Source organism: Haliaeetus albicilla, chromosome 22 (assembly GCF_947461875.1).
Source record: "Haliaeetus albicilla chromosome 22, bHalAlb1.1, whole genome shotgun sequence".
Classification (NCBI taxonomy): Eukaryota; Metazoa; Chordata; class Aves; order Accipitriformes; family Accipitridae; genus Haliaeetus; species Haliaeetus albicilla.
In genome coordinates this window covers 5253092-5278082 of record NC_091504.1, presented here as the reverse complement: position 1 = coordinate 5278082, position 24991 = coordinate 5253092, and the positions used below count along the sequence as shown (strand labels likewise).

The 24991-nt window shown below is 50.1% G+C and overlaps 2 long non-coding RNA genes across 2 annotated transcripts; both read left to right on the top strand.

The window, feature by feature from the left end:
• Positions 1 to 10265: 10265 nt before the first annotated feature.
• On the top strand, positions 10266 to 11788 carry LOC138690372 (uncharacterized). Its single transcript, XR_011329234.1, has 3 exons — positions 10266 to 10369; positions 10946 to 11076; positions 11641 to 11788. It is a non-coding gene; the product is annotated as an uncharacterized lncRNA (long non-coding RNA).
• A 7447-nt stretch (positions 11789 to 19235) lies between these two features.
• Positions 19236 to 24640, top strand: LOC138690408 (uncharacterized). Its single transcript, XR_011329251.1, has 3 exons — positions 19236 to 21677; positions 23562 to 23764; positions 24537 to 24640. It is a non-coding gene; the product is annotated as an uncharacterized lncRNA (long non-coding RNA).
• Positions 24641 to 24991: the final 351 nt, after the last annotated feature.

Genomic DNA, 24991 nt, shown 5'->3' with positions numbered 1-24991 from the left:
AGAAAACTGACAGCGGAAGTCCTGTTCAAACTGAGAAGCTACAAAGGATGACAAGGTGGAGCTAACACTTTCAACAGCCTCTTTGGTCCTTTTGTCGATAGAAGACTGTGAAGATGCTCTGTCGGAAGCTGCGAGTTCCGCCTCCCTCCATCTCTCTTCTCCGGATTTGCCTGCTCGGCTGGTTCTTCCCGCAACAAGCTCTGACAGCTTCTGCCTGCCTGCTGGCCCAGGCTCGGCTGCATCAGACGTGCTGGGTACCAAGTGCTCCCCAAAGCTCTCCAACACGCTCGCCACAATCTCTTGAGCCACCAGTCTGATCTTGTCCCGGCAATCCGCAGAAGTGTCCAAAGGCTCTGGCCTTCTGGCGCTGGCAAACAACCTTCCACGGACCTCATGGGGAGCCCTCCTTAAGACGCGGACGGACTGATCCAGCGCCTTCACCCGCTCCAGCACCTCCTGGACCACGGTCTCAGCCACCTCTTTAAGCTCCTGGTCTTCTGCCAGCGTAGCCCGCAGCACCGTAGGCTGTATGCTGTTAGGCGCTTCTTCTCCGGCACACGCTGCAGACTAAAAGGAGGAGCAGTTAATGAGTGAATGGGTTCCTTCACCTCCCTTTGCTTTCCTCTTCCTCCTCACAGGACCCCTGCCCAGACGAGTCCCTAGCAGTCAAGCTGGAAAAACTCTGGTTTCTCTGTAGGCCACCTGGCACACGGAGGTTGCTGGTCTCCTGTGGCCAGGAGCCAAGTGTTATGGGCACCTCTCAGAATCAAGCAGGTGCCATTCTGCTTAGAGCAAAGGGCACTGTAGCCCCCCTGGACCTCAGCACGGTGAACCAATAGCGGAGGGAAAGCTGTCGAAGGTACTTGGACCAGGCTCTTCTGCCGCGGGTCCCAGCTGCTCTTGGGGCACTGCTGCCCTCTATCAGGGTGCCCCGTTTGCCCCTTTTCAGGGCCGAATGCCAGGAACGGCTGTTCTGAGAGCAGAAAAGAAAACGATCCTTCTTCTTGAGGCACCTGGCTGTTGTCTGCCAGCCCAAGGAAATGTCCTTGGGACAGGAGGCAGCCTGAAGGTCCACCGCGGGCTGCCGGCCTCGTGCAAAGTGGGGAAGAAATTGCGAGTCAAGCACAGAGCCAGGCAGCAGCCGGAAATTGTCATTTGCTCTTTTGCAGCTTGACAGCCTGAGTGCCACGGCAGAAGGAGCTTAACCCTTCACCCCGGCATAGATAGCACCCCACACTATCCAGAAATGCTTCCCAAGAGGCTGTTGCAAGGGATGGAGCCGGGCAACGTTTAACGGGACCCCCGCTAACGAGAACTGGGCAACAGCAGGCTCTCCGCTAAGCTAATCAAAGACCTCCTGGAAGAGAAAACCAACCCACGAATGGCCAAGCACCGGCACTGTCAGGTTCAGGGACACTGCATCTTCGGATGCAGAAGTCTTTGGATGAAACCAAGAGTTTTTCAACCAGGCGCGAAACCAGCACCATGGACCGCGCGGCCACTTAGTGCAGCAGGTTCGTGCTAAATGTGCGAGTCCCTGCTCAGAAGTGGCCGCTGAGAGTGCCCAGGCACACTTCTGTGTCAGAAAGGGCTAGTGCCTCGTGTCTCAGAGACACAGGAAGGCAAGCAACCGCCTCTTGGTCTCCGACAGCCACCCTCAAACAAGGGCACGTCGCACACCGGCCAGGCACCACCTCCTCAGCGACCAAGCGCCCTTCGCAAGCCCTGAGCAGCTGTGTGTGTGTGGCAGCGTCCTCTCCCGAGTCCCAGGTACCAACGTGCTGCCGCACAGCAGAGGCAGCCCCCAGCATCCACCCGGCTCCTACTCACCGGCCTTCCTTTGAGAGCGGACTTTTCGGAGCTGCTCTGCATGCCTGGCTGCCTCCTCTTTCCCAGCTGCTGCTGCTGGTGGCACCTGGCCTGCTGGAGGAGGCGTTGCTCTTTTTCAAGAGCCTCCAGTCTTTCCATCGGCTTCTTGGCCACAGTCAGATGCCTGTCAAGAGAAAGGAAGGCAGCTGAGAAGGAGCAGCTCTGTCCATCTTGCCCAGGCCATTTTCTGCTCGGCCACGCCCATCACCCTGCTCCTGGTGACTTTGCTCCAGTAGTCCCCCTGCCTGTCCAAGGCTCCAAACGCAGACTGCGCCAACGTGACTGCAGCCCGCACCGGCTCCTTCCACCACTGGCCTTTGTTTGTTTACTGGAACAGGAGGCTCCAGCACTTCTCTCAGGGACCAGGGGCCCCCTTCAAGAGCAAGCGTTACTTGGCCTTTTCTTACCTCTGCCTCCTCTTCCTCTCTCCACCTGGCAAACTCTGTCTTTGCTCCTGCGGCAGACACTCTTGCGGGTGAGAAACGTCAGTCCCTCCCGGCAGTTTGGAGGCATCCTCTGATTGGGCCAGGTCTTGCTGAAGCTTTTTCTGAAAGGTGACATCGGGTTGTGGCTTGCTGTTGCCTGGACAAGCGCTCACGCCCCTGCATGCTGAGGCACCCCGTGGACCCAGGACAGCGATCCGCTTCAGCCACGCGATGAGGGCAGAAAAGAAATGCTTCCCTCGGGACTCCGCGTGCTTGCACGTGACTTTCCTGCCCATGACCACCCCTGCACCCTGCGCTAGCTCAGCTCGCAGCCCGGTACTCCTTTCCCTGCCACAAGACCCGGGCCAGCAGCACAGCCCTCACCTCTTCTGCACTGACCGCCTCCCCTCCCCAACATGCTGCAAGTAAAGCCCCAGCCCTCGGCACCGTGCCGCTGACCGGTGTCCACGAACACTCCGCTTTGCCTACCTCCTCTCGCAGGAACGTTTTCTCTGCCTCCAGCTTGAGCGTGGTCAGATACTGCCTGTACTCATTGAACTCCTTCAGAGTGCAAACCACCTATGGAGAGACGAGGGGAGAAATCCCCCGAGAACTCTCAAGCCGGCTCCGTAGGCTGCCTTCCCCAAAGCAGCCCAAACCCAGCGGCGGGAGGGGAGCTGCTCCTCTGCACACCCTCCCCTCCCCTCCCCTCTGCTCCCCTCCCCAGTGGCGGGGCCCCTGACTCCCCCCCAGCCAGGGCCGAGCGGTGCTCCTCGCCTCAGCACCAGGCCTCACACCGGCTGCCTCCTCGACGCTCAGGCAGCGCGGGGCAGCCGGAGAAGAGCAGGAGTGGGAATTGCCAGAGGGACGCTGGCGCTACTTCTGCTCCCAGGGAAAGCAGCCCCACAGCCCTGTGCCCTCCGCCAGCAACAGGCGGCTGCAGCAAGCGCTCTGGGAACCCCGCTTGATGAGGACTGTTTTTATCAGCCCCATGCCCAAACCTACTCTGCCGTCACTGGTGACGTAACCCTCTCTCTTCAGCCTCTGCAGGTTGTCCTTGCGTTTGTGGTAGGCCCGCAGATGCGGGTCATGCAGGCTGTTGTAGTCGGTGCTCAGCAGGCGGCAGTATGGATCTCCCAGACTGAAATAGCCAGAGGGCTGGTGAAGCTGTGAGAGAGATTTTGCAGACCATGAAGGAGGAAGGAGAGAGCAGCAAAGGGGTGCCAAGCGGTACTTGTGAAAAGGTAAAGGTCCTTTGAGGACCAACACTCTTCTCCATCCTTCTGAAGCCACAGAGGACACCACAGGCAGGCTGCGGGGTCAGGCTGGGCTGGGCTAGGCTGGGCTGGGCTGGGGGAGAGAAGACAAAGCCCACCAGCAAAGGAGGCATCTTAGGCCAGCAGGAAGAACTGCAGACCTTGCCAGTCCTCCTCTTTGTCTCTGCACCAGGGAGCCAGGAGCTTCCCTCTACTCCCCAGCCCTGCCAGACTGAAGGGCTGCGGCGCCCACTGTAGAACAGGCGGCCACAAGGACTTCTCTGAATGACGGGGACCCCGTAAAAGAGGAGAGCTCTTCTACCCCTTTCTACTTCCTTTACCTTTTCCCCCAGCTTTGTCCTGCAGAAGACAGGCTTGGAGCCCGCATGCACAGGGATCTTGACCCCAAGTGGGAGGTCCAGCAGCCCAGTACCTCCTTCTGCCAGTGGCTGTCTCCTGTTCCCGAGCTAGAAAGAGGGAGACACTCATGGGCACTCAGGCACTATCTCCATAAGCCTCCTGCACGGCAGTTGCGAGAAAGGCTCTCGGAAGACTCCAACCAAGGGGAGCGCCCAGAGCGGCCCAGGCAAAAGCTGCTCTCTCCTTCCTCGCCCCCGTCCCCACAAGTCCCGACCCTCCCTCAACCCACGTCCGCGTCCTTTCGCAGCAAGCCCTCCCACCTGCTTAGCCGTAAGCCAGGCTGGGCACTGGCACAGAGGCAGGACTCCCTGCAAACTCTCCCCAGCCCCACCACCTTGGGATCCCTCCCAGCTCCCCGGCCATGTCCCAGGCTCCCGGGCTGAGCCCTCTCCATCGGCCCATTGCTCACCTTTCCCCCCTTCCCCACTACGCTCAGCAGTGCGTCCACGTTTCGGACGCCAGCAGTGACACGGTGCTCCATGGCTCCTTCCAAGAGCTCTCCTGGAGCTGCGACCCTGCGCTGGCACCTCTCGCTCCAGAGGCACCCAGCTGTGGCCACCACAGCCGGTCTTCCAGCAAGCGCCTATATAGAGCAGTTGCACATTGTTGCATCATTGCATTGCTGCATCATCACGTTGCTGCACCACCGCATTGTTGCATCATCGTCTTGCCACGCCGCCGCCCAGCCGCCCCAGGGCCCACCTGCAGGCCCGTCTGGACACGCGTGAGGGCCACCCGCTCTCGCTGACCCTGCTTTGAGCAGGGGGCCTCCACTCGCTGCTGACCTGCTGCCCCTTCTTCCTCCTTCTACCTCTTTTTCCCAGCTTTGGCCTTCAGATGGCAGGGCTGGAGCTGGGCCGCCCGCGGGCGGCTGCTGCTGCTGCTGCTGCTGCACTGGATTTGGTAGACCACTTTTAGACCATTTCCCTGTCACGGGCAAAGCAGCCTCAACTTGGGGAATTGCACTGAGTTACATTTTTGGCCCACTGCCCTCAACATCTCCTTCCTGATTTGCGTCTTGAGAAACACAGAGGACAAACGAAGGATGCAGGAAGCCCCTCTCCTCCCCTTCAGCCCAGACACCTCTCTGTCCCCTCCTCAGTCTCCCCTGCCCTCGTTTCTGCTGCGCGGCACCCTCTGTGACACCCTCCCAGTGCCTCCCGGGAGGTGACGGGCGGCGCAGGACGTTCTGCATCGGTGCAGGGAGCACCTCAGTGCCGCCTGCTGCTTCTGACCCATCAGCTTCCTCCCACACCAGTGACCTCACCACACCCCAGCAATGTCACCTGCCACCGCACCACCCTCTGGCTTGCCTCTGTCCTCTGCCTCTGGTTCTCACAGTCCCTGCCCTCCTCCTGCTTCCCCAAGGGGCTGAGGAGCTCAGAGCTGGGGGAAAGTGGGCACAGCGCTGCTACAGAAACCTGCTGCTGGTGATTCGCGGGTTGAGTCCCCCATGGAAAGGAGGCACTGTCACCTCTGTCAGGAAGAAAATACCCTCCTGATCACTGCAACACGCTCACTCACAGCCCACGCTGCACTTATTGGAGAGGGACCAAAAAGATCCATTCATTGCCTCTGACACTCAAACGGTTTTAGCACGGACCTGACTAGTGTTTTCCCGACCCTCCTGCAGAAGGGGATAAGGAGCCACCAACAACCGCAGCCTCTGCATCTCCAGACCCCGCTGGAGAACACACTCGGCACTTGCTTTCTGCAGAGACACCGCTTCCTCAGCAGCGGGGGGACGGGTGTGAGCCTGGCAATATATAAAACAGTAAAAGCAGGGGCAAGCCAGTGTTCCTGGTCAGCGTGTCCTGCTGCCCCAGGCTCCAGGCAACAGAGCAGCCAGAGCATTCGGGTGTATCGGACGGTAAAAGTGAAAAGGAAAAAGGAAAAAACCTTGGGCAATCTGAAGTTCTAGTCAAAATGACACCTCCTCTCGGAATCCACAAAGACCCTGTCCATGGGTTTTTTGTCCTGGCAAGGCAGCATAAAAAAAAGAAAAAAAAAATAATTTAAAGAAGCCAAGAATATTAGGCAGAACAGCTTATCTTCCAGGATTTTGTAACTTGTAACCTGCAGACCGACACAGATGCCGCTGCAGATGCAGACACCATTGCAACTACCAGCTCAGATGCAGATACCGTTACAGATTAAGATACCATGGCAGAGGCAAAGGCCACTGCAGATGCAGATACCACTGCAGAGGCAGGTACCGCTGCAGATGAAGATACTGTTGCAGTTAACGTTGCACACATACCCTTTTGCCAAACTTTTTATATTCCAAGATTTTGTAACTTGCATCCAAGCTCTGTGCCCCCCACAACCATCATCTCCATCTTCTCCACCATCTCCTCCTGCCCTCAGCCACAGAAGGAAGTCTGTCTCGATAGCTTCAGTAATTTGACCAGAAGAAAGCAAGAAAACGTGTTCCTGTACTAAGGAGGAAGGGCAGGAACTTGGGAGTCATTTTCCTTTTGTTACAATCATTAGGGATGTCCGTCCTTGCTATAAGAGAGATTCCCTTTGCAAGAACCAGATGGCATCTCTCAGGGGAAGTTAGCTTCTAGTTCTAACTCTTGACTATTTTCTGACTTTCCTCACCTTTTGGAGCTGGGCCAGAGCCCTCTCCACATCAGACGTCGCTTTTTGGAGTTAAGCAACAGTAACCCTGAGTTTCTCATGCCTACTCATTTCTGCCTTGCTCTCGTAATCCTCGAGAAGGATGCAGAAAGACTCTCAGAACTGTGACCTCTTTGTCTGGCCAGCCCAACTACATTGATTACAATACAGATTCCTCCTACATGGTCTATTTGTGCTAACCAGCCACTTAATTCACAGGCATATGAAAGCAGCTCTTCTCAGGAAAAAAAAAAACAACAACCATAACCAAACCCAAAACCCACTACAGATGACCAGAAGCCTTAGCTTTCAAACTGGCATTGTTTGAAGACAGAAACACTCTGCCCAGCCACAAACGCAAAGGCATAAATAAATTCAGTGTGCTTTTAGTACATCACATCAAGAAACAAGACGTTCAGTTGCGTTTCACGGTTATTGGGCCCGTTACATTGCCATGTTCACATACACACAGAGGAAAAAAAAGCCTTACAAACCTCCCTAAAGTGGGTCAGAGGAATAGCCACTCTCACAAAGATTGCTCCAGACAGAGTCAACAAGATCAACCATGAAATGCTGAGCAAATGCCCCAGCTGCAGTTTTCTCGGAGGGGTCCTCCTGTTTCTGCAGCGCTTGCATCGGCTGCCGTTCGCAAGGTGCCTTTCGAGACAATGCTGCATGTCAAAATTCAGCCTCTTGTTGGTACGTCTTTGACCTGGACTTGGAAGAGTGACCACAATGTACAACTCATCAATCCACACAAAATCAAGGACACCAGTATTTGCATTCTCCAGCCCCTCCAGTCCCTGTGTATGAAAAACAAGCCCCCCCGCCCCCATGTTCCTGTGAAGAAGCGATGGGCCAAACTAATCCTCTCCTGCTGCCCTAGCATGCACTAGTCTAATTAGACATTGTTTTATTGGGCTTGCAGAGAAAGAGAGCCTTGGGACAAGCTGAAGGCTGCCCAGGATTTTCTGCACTTTTCAGCGTTTACGTTTTATATCCAGTTTGGTGTAAGTAAAGACTGAAAAAAGAAATGGAGAAGGCTGATGAATGGTGAGTAAGCATTACTGTAAAGGTGGATAATTATTATTAGAATGGTGACAGTTTTTTATTAGAAATAAAATTCTGTTATTATAAATAAACACCATTATGAAGAGGAAGCCTTGCCTTTTCTGTTGACTGCTAATTGGGTATTGCTCTTATCGTTCCCTGACTACTTGGAAATCATGAATGCATGCGCACCACAAGTCATGTCTCGTTATTTTGGGAACGTGTTATTTCCCACTGAGCACCAAGACGACAGCTCTTAATCGTACGTCCCCAGAGCAGCCTCCACCGACTGTCCCCTGCTGCGCACCAACACGAACAGCACTGTGCTCTCCCCTGCCCATCTCCACGCTCCGGAGGAGCTGTTCACACACCCCTGCCCGGGCCATGCTGCCTCAAAATTCCTCCTGTGCTGCTCAAGGCCATGAAAACTGTCACGCTACAGCTGTACCCAGATCACTGTTCCTCACTCTGAGCGAGACTGCCTGTTCCCGTGTATTCCCACCTGTCTACAGCAGCTGTTGCCTTCTGTCTTGTAAGCGTTTTGGAAAAGTACCCCTTTTTTCCTGAATACCCTCTTTGACCTCGCTACAGGACAGGTCCCCAGTCCATCACCACGGCTGGTAAAGGCCGTAGCGATACAGAATTGCGCAGGGGTGACAAATACCCAGCGGTCCAGCTCACTTCAGTTGTTTAAGACAAGGCTTTTGGCTAGAACACAGTCGAGAAAATTTAAAACCTAACACTCCCATCTGGATAGGCAGCTCTTTCTTCATCGGTTCTTTGCATTTCTCTCATTCCTTGGGAGTACACAGCAAGACTTTCCTCATCAAAAGAAGCAACAAAGATCAGTCACAAACACGCACAAGACCGGACATCCACATGCTTGCTGCCTACCCAGTAACATTAGCAAGGCCCTGCCTAAACACAAAGATTAAATTAATGTACAGATTTCCTACGCAGGAAGCAACTAAGGATCAACCGGACACAACCATCTGTTGTTACCTATTTGCACAAGAGGCACGTGCTGCTTCCGCTTCTATCTTTCAGGCTGTTACCCATGAGAAAACGGAAGCACGTTTTATTGCAAGAGGAAACCTTCAATTGGAAAGCCAGTTCATGGCCTGGTTTGCCTCTCTATGCACGTATCTAGTGAACAGCCGAGGAAACGTTACACGAGCAATTAGCAAAGCAAACCCAGGACACCTCAAGAGGTCCCGTAACTACACGAGTCTGTCTCTCCTTTTCACCCCAGTTCCCAAAGCACCAAGGCAGGAGCAGGCAGGGCACTCATGCGCTCGGCTCACACCAGGGAGGAGAGAGCAGGAGCAGCCCTCTGTCACCCAGGCTTAGCAACAACAATTTCTGCTCTCATCTGGGGCTTAGGCCATGTGTAGTCACACGTGTGAGTTATGGCCTAGCCATGGCGATACTGCTCAGTTTAGGGTTAAACATGAGACGCTGTCCTTTAAGGAGGACCATTACTCCATAGCTTCACTAGGCAAGCCTGATTACTTTGCATAAACTATGCATGCTTTGCTGAGGACCCCACCCTTGAAGAAGGAACTAAAGACTGATAAAAAGGAGACATCCTGCTCCAGAAGGCCCCCGAAGATTGCCAAAGAAGCACGAACCAGGGGAAAAGCAAAGGCAGCAGGGGGAGATCACGACCACCGACTCCATTCAAGGCTGGAAGAACTTGCCCCCCACACCTGCAAGGAGCATGCACGCTAATTTACACAGCAAGCGAGGCTAATTTAAATGTAACTGGCTAATAGTAGATGAGATGGTGACTACCAACCGATGAATGTAAATTTAGGCGGGCTTTTAGTAACCGTGTAACAGAATAAATACATTGTTTTTCTTTGGTGTGGCCTGACAGCTTTGTGGAGTCGCCCCCCAGCACCCATCCCTGCGCAGACTTCAAATAAACAGATTTCTCGGCTCTGTGCGCAAGAGCGGCTTATGGCACGCCGGGTACCGACCCCCGCTCGTGGGACAACACACGTGCAAGTACAGTACCGACCCAGATACGAAACAGAGGGTGCCAGTTAATCCCCGGCGCCACGTACGCTGCACCTTCTTCCATCGCCTCCTCCCCACGAATCGTTTTCCAGTCTCTTCCACCTCATCCCAGCTCAGCTACCTGCACTCTGGCTCAGGGCTGGCGACCCTCGGGGCAGCAGCAGGAGCTGCTCTGACCCTGGTTGTGGGGTTGCTCCTGGGGCTGAGCGCTCGGGCCCAGGGCTGGTGAGCTGGGCCACGGCAGGGCCCATGGGTGATGAGGTCTCCAGGTCTCCCCCAGGCCCGTCCACACCGGGAGACAACCTGCACCTGCAATTGCAAACCTGGTCCTGGTCCCAGCCTTGGCCTTGGCCTTGGCCTTGGCCTTGGCCTTGGCCCTGGTCCCCCCCTCTCCTGGCTGCCCCACCCCATCTCTCCCCCATTTCTCCTCAGGCCACTGGGCCTCTGCCCCCTCCGGCCCCGCCCCAGGTCGGCAGTGACTGACAGGCCACCACCGGCTCCGCTGATTGGCTCAGCCGTGGCCAATGGCGCAGCTGTTGCCGGGCGGGCAGGGGCTGCCCGGGCCTCTCCTCAGGGAGCTGCCCTGCGCCAGCTGCCCCCTCCCCCGGGGCAGCTGCTCCTCAGCCAGCTGGGACACTGGGCCTGCGGAGAGACGGCCTTCAAGAGGGGCCATTTCACCTGGAGCTGTTCTCTCAGCAGCGCAAGGTGTGTGCACAGGTCTGCCCTCCCTCGGTCTGCTCGTGGGCTCTGGGCCCCCTCAGGGAGGGAGGGAGGGAACGTGAGAGGACGGCACGGGATGGGAGGGGAGGGGAGGGGAGCTGCTCTGCGTTCCCTCTGGATCGGCAAGTCTTTCCCAAAAGGCGGGTCTGTCTGGGCTCCAGCCACAGCCCTGGGCGGGAGGAGCTGCGTGACGGGAGCCGCTGGCCTCGGCCAGGCCGGCACCCGGCAGGAGACAGGGCTCTGGCCCCGGTCGCACCGCCCGTGCTGAGCCCGGCACCCAGGGCCTTCCTCAGGCCTCACCTTCCCCCGGGGCTGAGGAGGAGAGACACCCTGTCCTGGCGTGGCCCAGGGCATCCTCCTGCGGCCAGAAGGAAGGACAGAGCCCCGTCACTCTCCCCACAGGGGCTGACCACTGTCCTTCCCTTCTGTGCCTGGGGCTCCCCAGTGCTGGCAAGGCCCTGCGGGGCTTCAGGGCCGAGCAAATGCTGGGGCACCGAGGGCTCCCGGGGCAGCTTTGGGCATCTCCGAAGCTGAGGCGTGGCTGCCCCTTTGCTTCTGCAGATGCAGTTACCTTCTACCCGCTTTGTGGTCAAAACTGTTTCTTCGTCACGGCACGTGGACTGGAGAGATGCCACCTCCCTGTTAGTCTGGGAGGACTTCAGGGCAACGAGGAGGTCGCAGCATGCACACGGGTAGGAGGGCAGCGGCAAGGAGCCCTGTCAAGGTTTTTCTGCTCTTTCAGATCTGAGCTCAGACGTTGCTGTGCGTCCCAGCACCAAAGTCTGCTTTTTTTCTTCCAAGCCGCACAGCTTTTTGCCAGCAAGAGCGAGTTGGGCTGAGCTGGTCTTTGGGATAACTTGGCTCCTTCCGTCTGTAATCGCATGCGTACGCTTTTCCTTTTTTCCACCAGTGTCTTCCTTTCACTCCCCTTCCCCCCCAGGTTCCATTCTTTTTCAAAGGTAATTGTGATTTGAGTTTCTAGACAGATCATGGAGCAGGTAGACACAGGATGTAAGTACAGGCTGGTCTAGACCTTCAGAGCTGCTTTACCTTTAAAGGCTCGATAGATATGGGCTATGGGCAGAATTTCTGTTTGCTAGTTATTACTCCTTTTGGGGCCCTGTGGCAGTAAGTTTGTCTGCCTGCAGATCTGCTGCAGTTAAAACTACCACTGAAAGAGTTGTGGTGATGGCTGCTGTTCCATGTGTTTTCATTTTGGCTACCCATTTCATAGAGCTAGCATTATTCCTTTGCAGGTAGGTGACAGGGATCTTCTTGCACTGGTCTTTTTTTTCTGGAGCGCATCCTGGTATCCTTTGTCATCCAGAGCTTTCCCCTCTGTTGCCAAGAAGAGTGATGGTCATGATGTGGACCAAATCCTTTGAGTAATGATTTCTTCAAGTCTGATTATGAAGGTGCAAAGCCTCGTTTTGAGAGTCCAAAGCCTTCTTGATAGGGCCCAAAGGCACATTTTCAGGCCCAAAGGCTTCTTTTCAGGCCCAAGCCCTCATTTTTCAGCTTCCCAAGCCTGCTTTTTGGGGACCAAATCCTCCTTTTCATGGACCATAGGCTCATTTTTAGTATTCGGTCTGCAATTTTGAGGGCCTGAAGCCTCCTTTTGAGCATCCGAAGACCCTTTTTAGGGTGCAAAGCCTTAGTTTTTGGTACCAAAGCATCCAGCTGAGGGCCCAAAACCTAATTTCAGGGTTCAAAGCCTCATTTTCATTCCTCAAGCACCATTTTTAGTGCCCAAAGCCCCATTCTTAAGGCCCTGACCCTCCTTCCGAGAGTCCAAACCCCCCTTTCACAGCTCTAAGCCTCAACTGTAGCGCCCAGAGCCTTATATTTGGCAGCAAAGCTTCATTTCTGGGGGCCATAGAGGAGCCAATAGTTCTCCGCATTGTCAGAGTCCAAAGCATGTTTGTAGCATCTCCACCATCCTTTGCAGGAACAAGGCCTGCTTTTGAGGGCTGAAATCCTCATTTGGAGGGTCCAAAGCTGTCTTTCATTACCCATAGCCTTTTTTTAGGAGCCACAGTTTCATTTTTAGGATTTTGTGGTGTTTATGTCACTGCTGATAGGGCAGGCCCAGGCACCTGGCTTGTGCGGGTGCTCGCGATGTCATTTGTGCCCCAATTCCTCTGCCAGAAGGGGCAGAGGCTGAGCAGCCTGAGGAGATAAGAGGTGAGAGATGGGCTGGGGGCAGCCAGGGCAAGGGAGGGAGCAGGGCCAGGCCCAGGGCCAGGGGTGCTGCAGGCATAGGAGCAGCTATCTCATTTTTAGAGCGCAGCATCACTTTTAGGATCCAGCCAGTCATTTTAGGGTCCAAGTCGCATCTTGAGGGTCCAAACCCTAATTTTTATGCTCCAAATCCTTCTTTTAGGGCCCAAAGCCTCATTTTTAGCATCCAAAACTTTGATTCTAGGGTTGAAAGCCTCCTTTTTAGGGTCCATACCCTTGCTTTTTGGGCCCAGGGACTCATTTTGAGGGTTTTAATCACTCTTTTAGGCTAGTATGCCTCATTTTGAGGTTTCAAACCTTCATTTTTAGGACTGAAACCCACTTTTTAGAGTTCACAACTTCATTTATAAGGCCAAGTACACACTTTTAAGTCCCCAAGCCTCCTTTTGACTGTCCAAAGCCTCCTTTTCAGGGACCATAGGCTCATTTTTAGGATCCAGTCTGCAACGAGGAGAGCCCAAGGCCTCATTTTGAGGGTCCAAATACTCAATTGGAGGGCCCAAAGCCTCATTTTGGAGGCCAAGCTCCTCGTTTAGGGTGCAAGGCATCTCTTGTTTAACGTACAACCCCTCATTTGGAGCCTCCAAAGACCCATTTCTAGGGCGCAAAGCCTTCGGTTTTGGTACCGAAGCATCCCTTGAAGGCACAAAACCTAATGCAAGGTTCAAAGCCTCAGTTTCATTTCCAAAGCCCCATTCTTAGGGCCCAAACCCTCCACTGGAGGGTCCAAAGTCTCCTTCTGAGGGCCCAAAGGCCTCTTTTACAGCTGAGGGCCTCCCCTGGAGTGACCCAAGCCCTCTCTTTGGGACTGAAACCCCGTTTCTTGGGGCCCTATCGACACCAATAGGTTCTCCTCCTTTGCAGAGCCCTAAGGGCCACGTGTAGCGTCTCCCCCACCATTTTTAGTGCCCAAAGCCTCATTTGGAGGGCCAAAGTCCTCATTGTTCTGGTCCAAACCTTTTGGCCTTTTATGACCCATGCCCTTTTTTTAGGCCCCACAGTTTCACTTGGGGGGGGGGTTAAGCCCTCAGTTTTAGGGCAGAAAGCCTCTTCTCAGGGTCCAAAGTTACACTTATAGGTTCCAAAGCCTCGCTTTCCCTTCCCAAAGTCTTAGTTTTGGCTCCCAAAGCCTCATTTTGAAGGTCACAGGCTCCATTACAGTTGGCAAAGTCTCCTCTTTAGTTTCCAAAGCTGCCTTCTCAAGCTCCAAAGCCTCTTTTTTAGGATCTCGCCGGTTGTTTTGAGGGTCCAAGCTGCATCCTGAGTTTCCAATCCCTCATTTTTATGCTCCGAACCCCTTTTTTAGGGCCCAAAGCCTCATTGTTAGAGTCCAAAGCTTTGATTCTAGCATTGAAAGCCTCCTTTTTAGGGTCCAAAGCCTCATTTTTAGGTTCGAAGCCCTCATTCATCAGTTCGAGCCCCGTTCTTCTATATAGGCCAGTGATTTCTGAGCAGTGGGCTGTGTTCCTTAGTGCGGTGGCTGTTTGCAAGGTGTCTGCTCCCATGGGCTGGTTGCTGTCCTCCTCTTTGCCATGCGAGGGAAACGGAGCAGATGGGAGCCCTTGCTCTCTTGGTGTTACTGGATCTGTGTTTGTCAAATGCAAATAGATGGTGATGACTGCTTTGTTGAGGAGAAACAAGAATACCTCTTGGATTTACTTAGCTAAACTCTCATCCGTTATTAAAGAAAGAAAATGCTTCCGGAGAGTGGAAGCAATAAAATTGCTCGTTTAACCACCTTAAAACCAAAATGAAGCCAAACGCCCCAAACTGTTCACTTTCATCTGCTTTTCTGAGTTTTTTCTCTAAGTGATTTAATAAAAAAAAAAATCGGGTGCAACATGCAGCAAGGGAGAACTTTCCTTGCTAGTCCAAGAGGTTATTAGCATTTAAGCTAAATGCATGCTTGAGAATGGTTTTGCCGTGTTCTCACATACTCACTTTGAGCAGCTTACGGGCCACCCTTTGTATAGATTTCTGTGCTGAATGGAAAGTTTGAGTCCAAACCTTTTGGTCAGAATGCCTTGAAGTTGGGAGTGTGAGAGCTAGTCAGTATCTTCTCTTCCAACCTGCCCTTAGGTGAAGCTGTATTCTTCCCAGGTAAAGCCATTACACATAAAGTAGATGACTACCTTTGATGTTTGCCTACATGCTGAAATTATTGCACATCTGTGTTGAAGTGAAATGCCTGTTCTGGGGTGGGGGGAAATGGAAAAGTACCATGGCACGTGCTTCTTACGCAAACTGGAATGTAATATAGTAGATAAAACGCTGGCCTGCATTGTAAAAAAGGTAGTAACTTGACCCTAATGGTCTCCAGGTTAAGGCTCTACAAAAGAAGGGTCTCTGTGTTTGTGCTCCTGCAGGTTCTGATGATTCTGACTGAAACTAGCAGATGGTGTTAAGACAGGGAATGAGATCTGTAATCTCCCTGAGAGCTGATTGATCGGCCGTCCTCTTATTTTGGACATTTGGCCAGCAAGTTTGGCAGAACGAATCCAAAGTTTGTATCTCTTGCAGTTTAGTTTTTTTGCCTGTGAAGAGATTTTTTTTTTTTTTTAATTATTATTTTTATCCCTGAAGTGAAATGTTGGCTGCCTCTCTTTCTATTAGTACTACATGGATCTGGCTTGCGTTTTGTTAAGAGCTGCCATTCTCTTGTCAAACTAAATTCTTTACTCTTTCCTCCCATTGTGCCTCAGGAGGCAAGATGTGCCTGCATGTTCTCAGGTTATCCTTCAATGTGTGGGTGTTTTTCCGTGTCTTCTCTGCCCTTCATATTGCACTGAAAAAGTCATTAAGAGCTGAGAATGCATTGCGGTAGAAAAAGTTGAGGCCCTCTTCCTGCGAAGTGCAGCGTACAAGATCACTTCACTCCAGTGGGGTCCTGAGTAGGTTCCCTGAACTGTCTCAAAGCAAGACGAGGATTTTGAATTCTTTTATTTCAATATTACAAATGATTATTAATGCATATTCAAGTATTATACACCATATTTTAAATAGCTTGCGGTAAATGCATGTTCTGGATTTGGGGATTTTTTTGTAATGAATCTTCTTGACAATTGTCATCAATACTATTTTCAGCACAAATCCAAAGCATAACCCCGTACAAACCATGAAGAAATGTAACTACCCCAGCCAAAACTAGGAGAGTAAGGCAGTTTAGATTTCATAGAATTGGCAAGACTGCTTGAGCAGTTCAATGTTATGTTGAGGAACGGTAGTTATAATGTCATCAGAAGAAAGTGAAGACAAAGAAGACGAAGACGGCAAAGATACTCAAAAGCGTTATAGCCTTTGGCAGCAGCAACGTGTCATTTACAGTTTATATGCACAGTTTTCCTTCAATGTATTGTTCCTTTCAAAGATTTACAGGTGACGTTTTGCTATTTTTGTATCAGAATTTAGGGATTTTTAACGCAAAGCTCTCCACTGAAATGTAAAAAGAATGGCCGATGTGTCCTGGAAAGAAGTGCAATTACATAGACTGGCTAGTTTTACTCTTGTAGTTTACAGTTCTACATAAAACACAGGTGTGTGTTTTTTCACTTGGGCTGTGCAGTGGTAAGAAAACCCCACAGACAGATTAAAAACCCTCCCCTGGAACTTCCTCTGAAATTAGAGGTGGGTGAGACGTATCATATTTTCTGCTTCTTCCACTATCCTACTTTCTCTTAAACTTGTTTGTATCACTATCATAAATTCCTTGCTTACGCTAGAGCCAAGACAATGTGAGGTTTTGGGGGTTTTTTCTTTTTTTTTTTCAGGCCAGTCACCTCCTGTCAGGCAGAGATAGCCATGTGGATGTGCTCGGTCACAGAGGCAGAAGGAGTAACAGGTGGGTGCGTGGTTAGTGATGGTTCTCCCTTTTCAACAGTACTGTCAGGCACATCAGGGAATGATGTGTTGGAGGGGTTTCAGATTGGTGGTAATTACAGAATAGTTATGTGATTATTACTGCAGTAGTGTGAGGGTATGAGAAGGACAAAGATTTGGGGAGGAGAGGGTAATTTTAATCAGCTGTAAGAATTTTTACAAGGCAGCTTTTGTGGGTCAGCGATGACGATGATGGAGGTGGTGGCTGAGATTCTGTAATGGATATTGTTTTGTTCTGGAATTGAATCCCAAATCACCCTCTGAGAGTCTTAGTCAGACTACTGAATCTGGGAGCATACAGTTTGTTTTCTTAAAACGGCAGGTAGTTGCAGGGAGAGCCTGTTTGGAAGTTTTAGCGGTTTGGGGACAGAGGCCGGTTGGGGGCTGGGGCCCTCGGGGGAGGGGGCTGTTTGTGCCCCGTGCCCGTGGGCTGGCGCTCACAGCTGGGAACGGGCTTTCCAAAATCCTGTTGGAATGGAAGGAGCCAGACGTGGGACCTGTGGCCGAGCTGGGGGACAGGGAGCAGCCCTGGACCAGCCGGCCTCAGGACCTGCAGCAAACTTGCCTTCAGACCGGCTCTCCCAGCAGGACACTGCCCAGGAGTCACTTTGATTGTTGCTGTTCTCCTTCAGGAAGCATGGCACGCACCAAGCACACCCGGAGCTGCGCCCGTGCCAGGAGAAGACTTGGAGTGGAGTGCAGCCGGGGCTGATGGCGACAGTTCCCACCAGCTCAGGAAGATGCAGGTAAGATGCCACAGAGGGGAGAGCAAGTGGCTGTCACTTCTCTTGCAGGAGCAGGATTTAACAGCAGAAGGGAGGCAGGCTGAAAGGGCTTTGGAGGTCCAAAAGTGCCTCGGGCAGCTGGAGCAGTCATGTGACAGCAGAGGAAGAAGAGAAGGAGATGCAGGTGACGCGTCTGGGACGATGTTTCCGAGGTACCATCTGCCACACAAACACAGAGAAAGACAGAGGCGTTGGGAGGTCATGGAACGGGTGGGAAAGGTGCCTGGGCGAGAGGAGAGCACGGGGAGATGGGAGGCAGTGCTGGAGATGGAGGGGAAAAATCCAGGGTGTTGGAAGTGAGGATGCTTCTGCTGTGCAGAGGCCTTCTGTAAAAGCTGCGAGTTCATCTCCTGGCTTTGGTTTTCCCAGGCTGTGCTTTGCTGAGCCTCAAATGGGGCTGCTGTTCTCGTCCAGATTTTTGCTCTGAAACCATTCAAGTGCTGAGGGCTGGGATTTTTCAAGAGCATCATGTTTCTCTTTGGGCTTCCTGGGGAGGGATTGCAGTCATGCAAGACCTGTTGGGGAGCTCAGTCTTCTGTTGGGATGCTCCCTGTGGGACAGGAGGGCAACTGCTTTGAGCTGCCTCTATTTCGGGAAGGATTACCTACATTTGCCTTCCATCTGAAATATTGCTTAGTGCAACTTGTTGTGGTTTTTTTTTTAAGAAAAGTTGGGAAGTGTGCGTGAACAGCTGAGTGCTAGTATACAGTGAATTACCTTCCCTGCTGAGAGTAAATGGGGTTAGGATTAAAAATACCCATTTTATGTTACAAAAATTGGTGCTGATGGACTCCTGGCTGACAAAATCTCTTCCCAGCTTGCTTAAACATTAAACAGCCCTCAAAGTGGCGTTCAGACGATCTCGTGTGATTTCTTGTAATTAATCATGGTTGTCTAAAGCGTACTGCTAAAGTGTTTTGGTTGTTAAAAAGTAGGATGAGAAGTTCATAGAGACATCTTCTGTGTCAGGTTTCAATGAGTTCAAGCTATTGTTGTGTCTGGTTGAGAGTTTCTGATGTTATTTTTCCCTCGTTCAGAGGGAGGTGAACAGGCCCATCTCGCCCTCCAGGAGCAAGGATGCCATGTCTGGGTTCAAGCCCATGCCACCCTCAAAGCTTGCGTCCTCGAGTTGAGCGTGGAGGGGCATCACCCCGCGAAGGTTTGGTGTGTTGTAGCAGTCGGTGCTGTGAAGTCTGGTGGGTGGCAGTGGGGTGGAAGCAGCTGTTGGGGGCTCCATCATTTGCATAGCCCAGCCCCTCCCCCCCGCCCCCGCATGCTTCGGAATGTTGGGGTCCCTGTGGCAGTTTTTGAATGGTCCCTCCCAGTTGGGTCAACGGACCCAGCGCAGCCAGAAGATCCCTTTGGAGCTCCTCTCTCTGGCATAAATCCCTCGGCATTTGGGCTTGAGAAGAGGTAAAGTTGGAATCTGCAGATCTCCTTAGATGACCTTCAGGAGCTGTGGGCTGTGGGTGGGGACTGGCTCTGTGTCTCTGGTCCAGTGACTGGTGTCATTGCTCATAGGAAGAGCTTTACCAGGCGAATCTGCCATTTCCCTTCTTCTGGGGGTTACGGGAGCTGTTTTGGAGGTGAGGGCGATGTAAATTCCCGGTCTTGAGCCAACCTGGATGGGGCAGAGGTGGACTGTGATTTGTCTGACCTCAACTGTGTATCTGTAATGCAGTTGTAATTGTCTCTGCCTGCACAACTGGCATGAGGTCCTGCTTTATTTTAAAGGAGATATAGTGAATAAAATCAGTGAATCTAATGGGCGGTCTTTCTGACCAAATATATACGTATTTATTTAGGATAAGATAAACGGTCCCTTGAACTCACTGGTTATACAGACTTAACTCTCTGTTGCCTCAAAATGGGACCAAGTTTGGCTCGGCCATGGGCGTCTACATTAGACTAAACATCCAGGTTTAGTCAGATGAATCACACCCCAGTCTCCTGTGTTCGTCATCAGGTCTCTGGCAACTCTGCTGTTAGCCCTTATTGAAGCCAAGTACAGTCCCTGTCTCATTGATTGATTGATTTTAACAGAAAGGAAAGTCAGTCTTAGACATTTGGTTGCAGAAGAAAGTTTGTGTTTGAAGATCGTGCTTGGATCTTCGAGTAGGTCTAATTAGATGCCTTTTCCTCTTTGCTTCATCCCTGATAAGCTTAGGCACTCTCTGTTTGTCCTGTTTCTGAGGACCACTGCCCAAGGCGCCTAGCGTTGCACAGGGAGATGCTGCATCTCATTTTGCACTGTGAGTTTTGTTAGTCATCAGGAATGAAGTACTTCTAGGAGACAAGCTAACTAAATTGCACTCAAGTGAAAAAAGTGCTCTATAACTCCCGAGAAATAATACTGGATTGTAATCAAAATAGAAGTATTTTGAGCAAAAGGTGCTTAAAAAGTTAGGTAAAAACGATGAGCACGGTGCAATTTGTTTAGTTTGGATTTTTATATATTTTCGATTTAAAGTTTGAATGTAAACAAATCTGGTTGAATTGATGTGGAAAAGATGTTCAAATTGCCAAGTATTTCTTTCAAACAAGAATAAGCAAAGTAGCAGCTAGAGAGAGTGTTTTGGCTTTAAAGTGTGTTGTATTTGTGAACCCAAATCTCCAAGCTGCTGGGCTGCTGGGCAGGGTGAGACCTGTGCCAGCCAATTCATCTTTTAGCTCCAAGTGCCTTTTGATAGAGATGCAGGTCTCCTGGGGATTGTGGGGACGTGCTCCTGCATCTGGAAAAGATGGCTGAGTTCCTGGTGTAAGAAGGGCACTGGGGTTTAGAGGTCAGAGTTGAGGCAGGTATGGAAGATGGCAATAGCTGTGATCTTTAGTGCAAAAAATTTATTTTTGTATATTCAAGCAGGTTTTTTTCTCTCCTCTGCTAATCCAGTGTGGAATATGAGCCGATAAAGAGAAACCGACGCTGGACACGCTGGACACACTTAAGTATTTGTTTTAAAATAGGTGTGAGGTCAAGCTAGAACATGCTTTGCAATTGGTGTACTTACTGCAGCAAATTTTCTGCTCTTCCTGGCCGTCTTCTGTGGTTTTCAGCCTGCTTCACCTCCACAGAAAGAGATACCGTGTGTATGAAAGAGGCCGTTATGCGTCTTCCCTTAGGAGATGTTTTTTTGTGCTCTGCTCTTGAATTACGATCTGAATTATTTATGCCAACGTTTCAAATAGCTTTTGGATTCCCTGGTTAAAGTATTCTGAACCTACCCCAGTTACAACGCACAACTCCCACCAGCCATCAGTTTTTATTTCATGTCATTTTTCATGAAGTAACACACATTGCAGCCAGAATCGTGTGTTGCTGTTCCATGGTTCTTTTTACAGTAGTTTTCCAGCTGTATTCCTCGTCCCCATGATAAAGAGTGTTGCCAGTATTTCTTTTTATCTTAGAATACACATGGTAAGGATGGTTGCTGGATGTCTCATCCTTTTTAAGGCTGTGAAGGCATGCTCTGACAAGGCCTTTTCCCAGACCCAGGTATTCAGGGATGCAAGGTGTGCCTATCCCCATCAGCTCTGTGAAGGATTTAAGAGAGCTTGTGCGCCTGAAGGCTGAATGATGCTTCTGTGTCAGAAGCTGAATTTCCGCCAGCAAAAGCAGCTTCCCCGACTCTTTAAGCTGTGTGTCCTTTTAATGCTGCAAAATGTAAATAAGGATCCTTGCGTACATCTTTCTCAATTAAATGTGCAGTGGATGCCTTCTCGTTCAGCTAGTCTGGAGCTTAAAAAGCAGCTTAAAAATACCGGACAGGGTAATTTTTGGTGGATGTGGCCTGAGCCTGCTTGGAAGAAAACTGGATTGGTTACACAAGTCTTTATGTGAGGCCCAAAGAGAGCCTAAGGTTTTGAGTGCCCTCGAATGCTCTTTTCAAGTAGGTTAAGAGGCACATATACACCCTGTAGTGGTGTAAGGACTCCCCAGAACATCTTCAGGACAGTAAGCCACTGTTTTCATGCAACCTCAGCTAGCGTTGTGCTGCTCTTTGCAGGATCGGGTGAGCGGTGTTGTCTTTGGCTGTGTGGGCTTAAATGTGTTTCTAATGTGCATGTCAAATAATTGCCTGTTAAACAGACTGCCAGTGCGGCTGAAGCCAGTGCTTCCGAAGAAGGTGAAATAGAAGCTTTGAAGATAGGGTCCTGCTGTGAATACGATCCAGTCAAGTAAGTGTTGATTGTGTCCAATCTGATCTTTGCAGATTGTGGAAAAATTGCAGAGATGTTTGTTTTAACAAGAGAGACACATGCCTACCTCTTTGTTTTTTTCCCCCAGACCATTTAGTTACCCGAAGAAACCCTCGGGTCCGCCTCTGCCATCATCTGCTTGCTTTCGTTGCAGAAAACGTGGCCACTACATAAAGAACCGCCCGACAAATGGGGTACGATTGTGGGGGACTTGTGGTGTTACTTAGTTTTTAATTGTTTTACCTTGGCAGTTACGTAACAAATACATGGATACTCATATTAAGACTTGTTTCTGTTGGGGTGAAATGCAGAGGTTGTATGGCAATGTTGCAGAGGCCTTCAAAATTCCAGGGGAAGCTGGAATTATAAGTGTGAAATTTTCTTTTTCCTAGGTTGTAGACATTCAATATATCCATAGGTCTTCCTGGGTGAACTTTCATGCATGTTTTTATATCTTTCAGTATTAGTGGAAATGTTTCTGTTTTCCACTCTTTTTAATGGCAGTTCACAGTTTTTATTATTTTGTACAAACCCAAGACATTTCTCTCTGCCCCATCTATTGAATATTTGCGTGTTTTAATTGCACTAAGTCCCTGGTTGAGTATTGATGCCATTTAAGCGTAGTCACTGAGGGTATATGCGTGAGGTCCGAGTTCAAACTTCACGTGTATGGACAGTGAATGTAGGTATCTGCAGTGAGTGATTCAGAGCACCGAATTAGTGTCTCTGAACTGCGCTGTGGAGGAGGAGCAGCGGGTTTGTGTCTCTTCTCTGAGTGGATGGTGAGCTAAGGGACATGTCACCCTTAAGGAACCTGAAGTTAAGCCAAAGAATGTCGCTTGAGTTGAAAACCCTGCTCAAGCCTTTGGAACATCCTGGCTATATTTGTTTAGGAGAATAAGTATTTCAGTTGAGCATCCCTTACGCTAGGTAAAAGGAGAGGGTTAAAGGCTTTTGCTGCTTAAAATAATCACTGGAAAGTCATTTTAAGTGTGGGTCTTGAGGTACGTCTGCATTTCTTTTCTGAAGAGGACACCAATTTTGAGTCTGTTGCCAGAATGAAAAAGAGCACAGGAATTCCAAGGAGTTCTGTGCTAGAGGTACCCGATACAAAGGGTGCTATGCTGACAAACACTGGAAACTATGCAGTACCAACTATGAAAGCGTAAGTGTGGAATTAAGTGGACTGACCAAAAAGCGAACGAGAGAAACCACGCATAAATATCTGAGTGGCAATGCCACCGAGTTGGCCAGCATCTGTCGTTACAGGGGAGGAAGCACTGTCATTGTATCTTAACCTTAAAATCTGTGATGCTTTCTAGTGTTAGAAGAGGGTGGTCCTACTGTTCGTGTCCCTGGAATTTGGTTCAAGTTGTGGTATGCCAAGAATCTGTGTTTCTGCAAAACATTTCAGTAGCGTTTACAGTGGATTTGTTCTCTTTGAAAGCTCATTTTGCTTCTGTTTTATGTTTCAAAGGCTTCTTGCCAAGTTTAACAGATGGCTGTTGGACTGAGATTTCCTCCCCCTCTGACTTTTCTGAAATCCCATGTGTGAAACAGACTGAAGTTTTCCTGTTGCTATACAGTGAGAAAATACTGCCGTGTGCTGACAGGAGTGGCTGTTTTAAAATGACCATGGTAGCACTTCTGGTTTTCCGTCATGGATCTCCTTCTGTAGAAGCTGTAACATAGACTTCTTGCTTTTATAAAATGTAATTGCTCGGAGACTAACGTTAATGCTGAGCCTGCAATTTACATGCATCCTCTGGCAAAGGAGAGGTGGGATTCATTTCACCTGCTTTCTAGCTGTGCAAAGATTATTTTTCTAGTCCGAGCTTCTTTCTGAGTTGATCCAATGAATGGGAGAGTTCTGCAGAAGGAAGATTGTTCCTCCCTCCCTCTTCTAGTGTTGTGGCTATAGAAAAGTAGTTTAAACTAAGCGCCTACCTTTTAGGAGGCTAATGTGGAGCGAGAAGAATTCCATCTCTTCTCTTGCTTTGAGAAAATGCAAAGCTTGGAAAAGTTTTCCTCTACCCATCTTTAACTCGTTTCTTTTTCCTTCCCCACCCCTCCTCCAGGGAAGCTTATGCTAGAGGAAGGATGGAGAAGCCTCCCTTTTTACCAGAGGAGCCGTCCTCTTCTTCCTCCTCCTCCTCCTCCTCCTCCTCTTCCTCCACCTCAGACGCTCCTGTTCCAGAGGAGTTGTCATGTCTCATCTGTAAGGACATAATGACTGATGCAGCTGTTATTCCCTGCTGTGGCAACAGTTATTGTGACAAATGTAAGTGTTACTCCCATGTTTGTTAATTGTAGACTCGCATCTGATTTTCTGAAAGCAGAAAGAGGAGGGAACAAAATTACTTTGTTACCAGTTCTATTTTATGCTGAAGTATACCCTGAACAGGAAAGGGCTCTTCTGGTATCAAGGGCGAAAAAAGCCAGGAAGCCTTTTCCCCTTTTTAGGTACCTAGTTAAGTCTTCTTTACAAGCGGAAGGATGCGTATGAGGAGAGTGGCTAATTGTGCAGGGGATTACAGTATTAGATACTGAATGCTTTTAGTTTGTCCACAGCCCTTTGTCTCATACAAAATTATATAGCCAACTCTGGTGAGTTACAGTGCTCTGCAACAAACGGATAGTTAGGCATTTAATCCACATTCTTCTCCACGGGAGGGTTGGTTAAAACCTTCAGAACTCGAACCTCCTAATGGTTTTTTGAACCTACTAATGTTTTTTTTTGAAATGCGTTTTGTTCATTAACCTTGAGGTTGGGGACTTCTCGCTGTACTAGATAGTGGGGAAAAAGACTAGTTGCAACATCAAGACACAGCCTACGCTACATCTTCAGATGTTCCAATGGTGAAATACAAAACTGTATAGTTATTTGCTGCATACTAGAAATTTTTTACACTGTTGAACATTTATAGCTTCACGCTCTCAGTTCAAGACCATATTCACCCATTAATCATATACATGTCTTTATGATTGGTGAGAACCCCCAAAACTTCCTTAGTTTGGCTAAATGCTATTTTGATTATTCTAATTCTACACAGGTATTAGAACAGCATTACTGGAATCTGAGGACCATATATGCCCAACGTGTCAGGAGACAGATATTTCGCCCAATGCTTTAATTCCCAACAAGTGCCTACGCCAGGTAACGAGTTTTACATAAAGTGCTTGTAAGAAAAGGCTATTTGTAAAAAGCGGAAAGGGAAGAAAATATTAATTTATATCTCCTTAAGCAAGGCGTAATTGAATAAGGCTAAATTGACTTTTCAAATACACTATTTGTTGCTGTCACAGAAGCTTACGACTCTTTAGAGACGATCTGGCAAATTCAGGTCCCGCTCTTACTGAACACGATTGCCTCGCTTTCACATTTGGCGTTAACGCTGAAGTACTTTAAATTCAGGTCCTCTGAGCTACCAGTCATTAGAATCAGTGTTCAATGTGACGTGTTCATACATCTGTATGTTGGTTTCTTTTAGGATTGATGGCATTTACA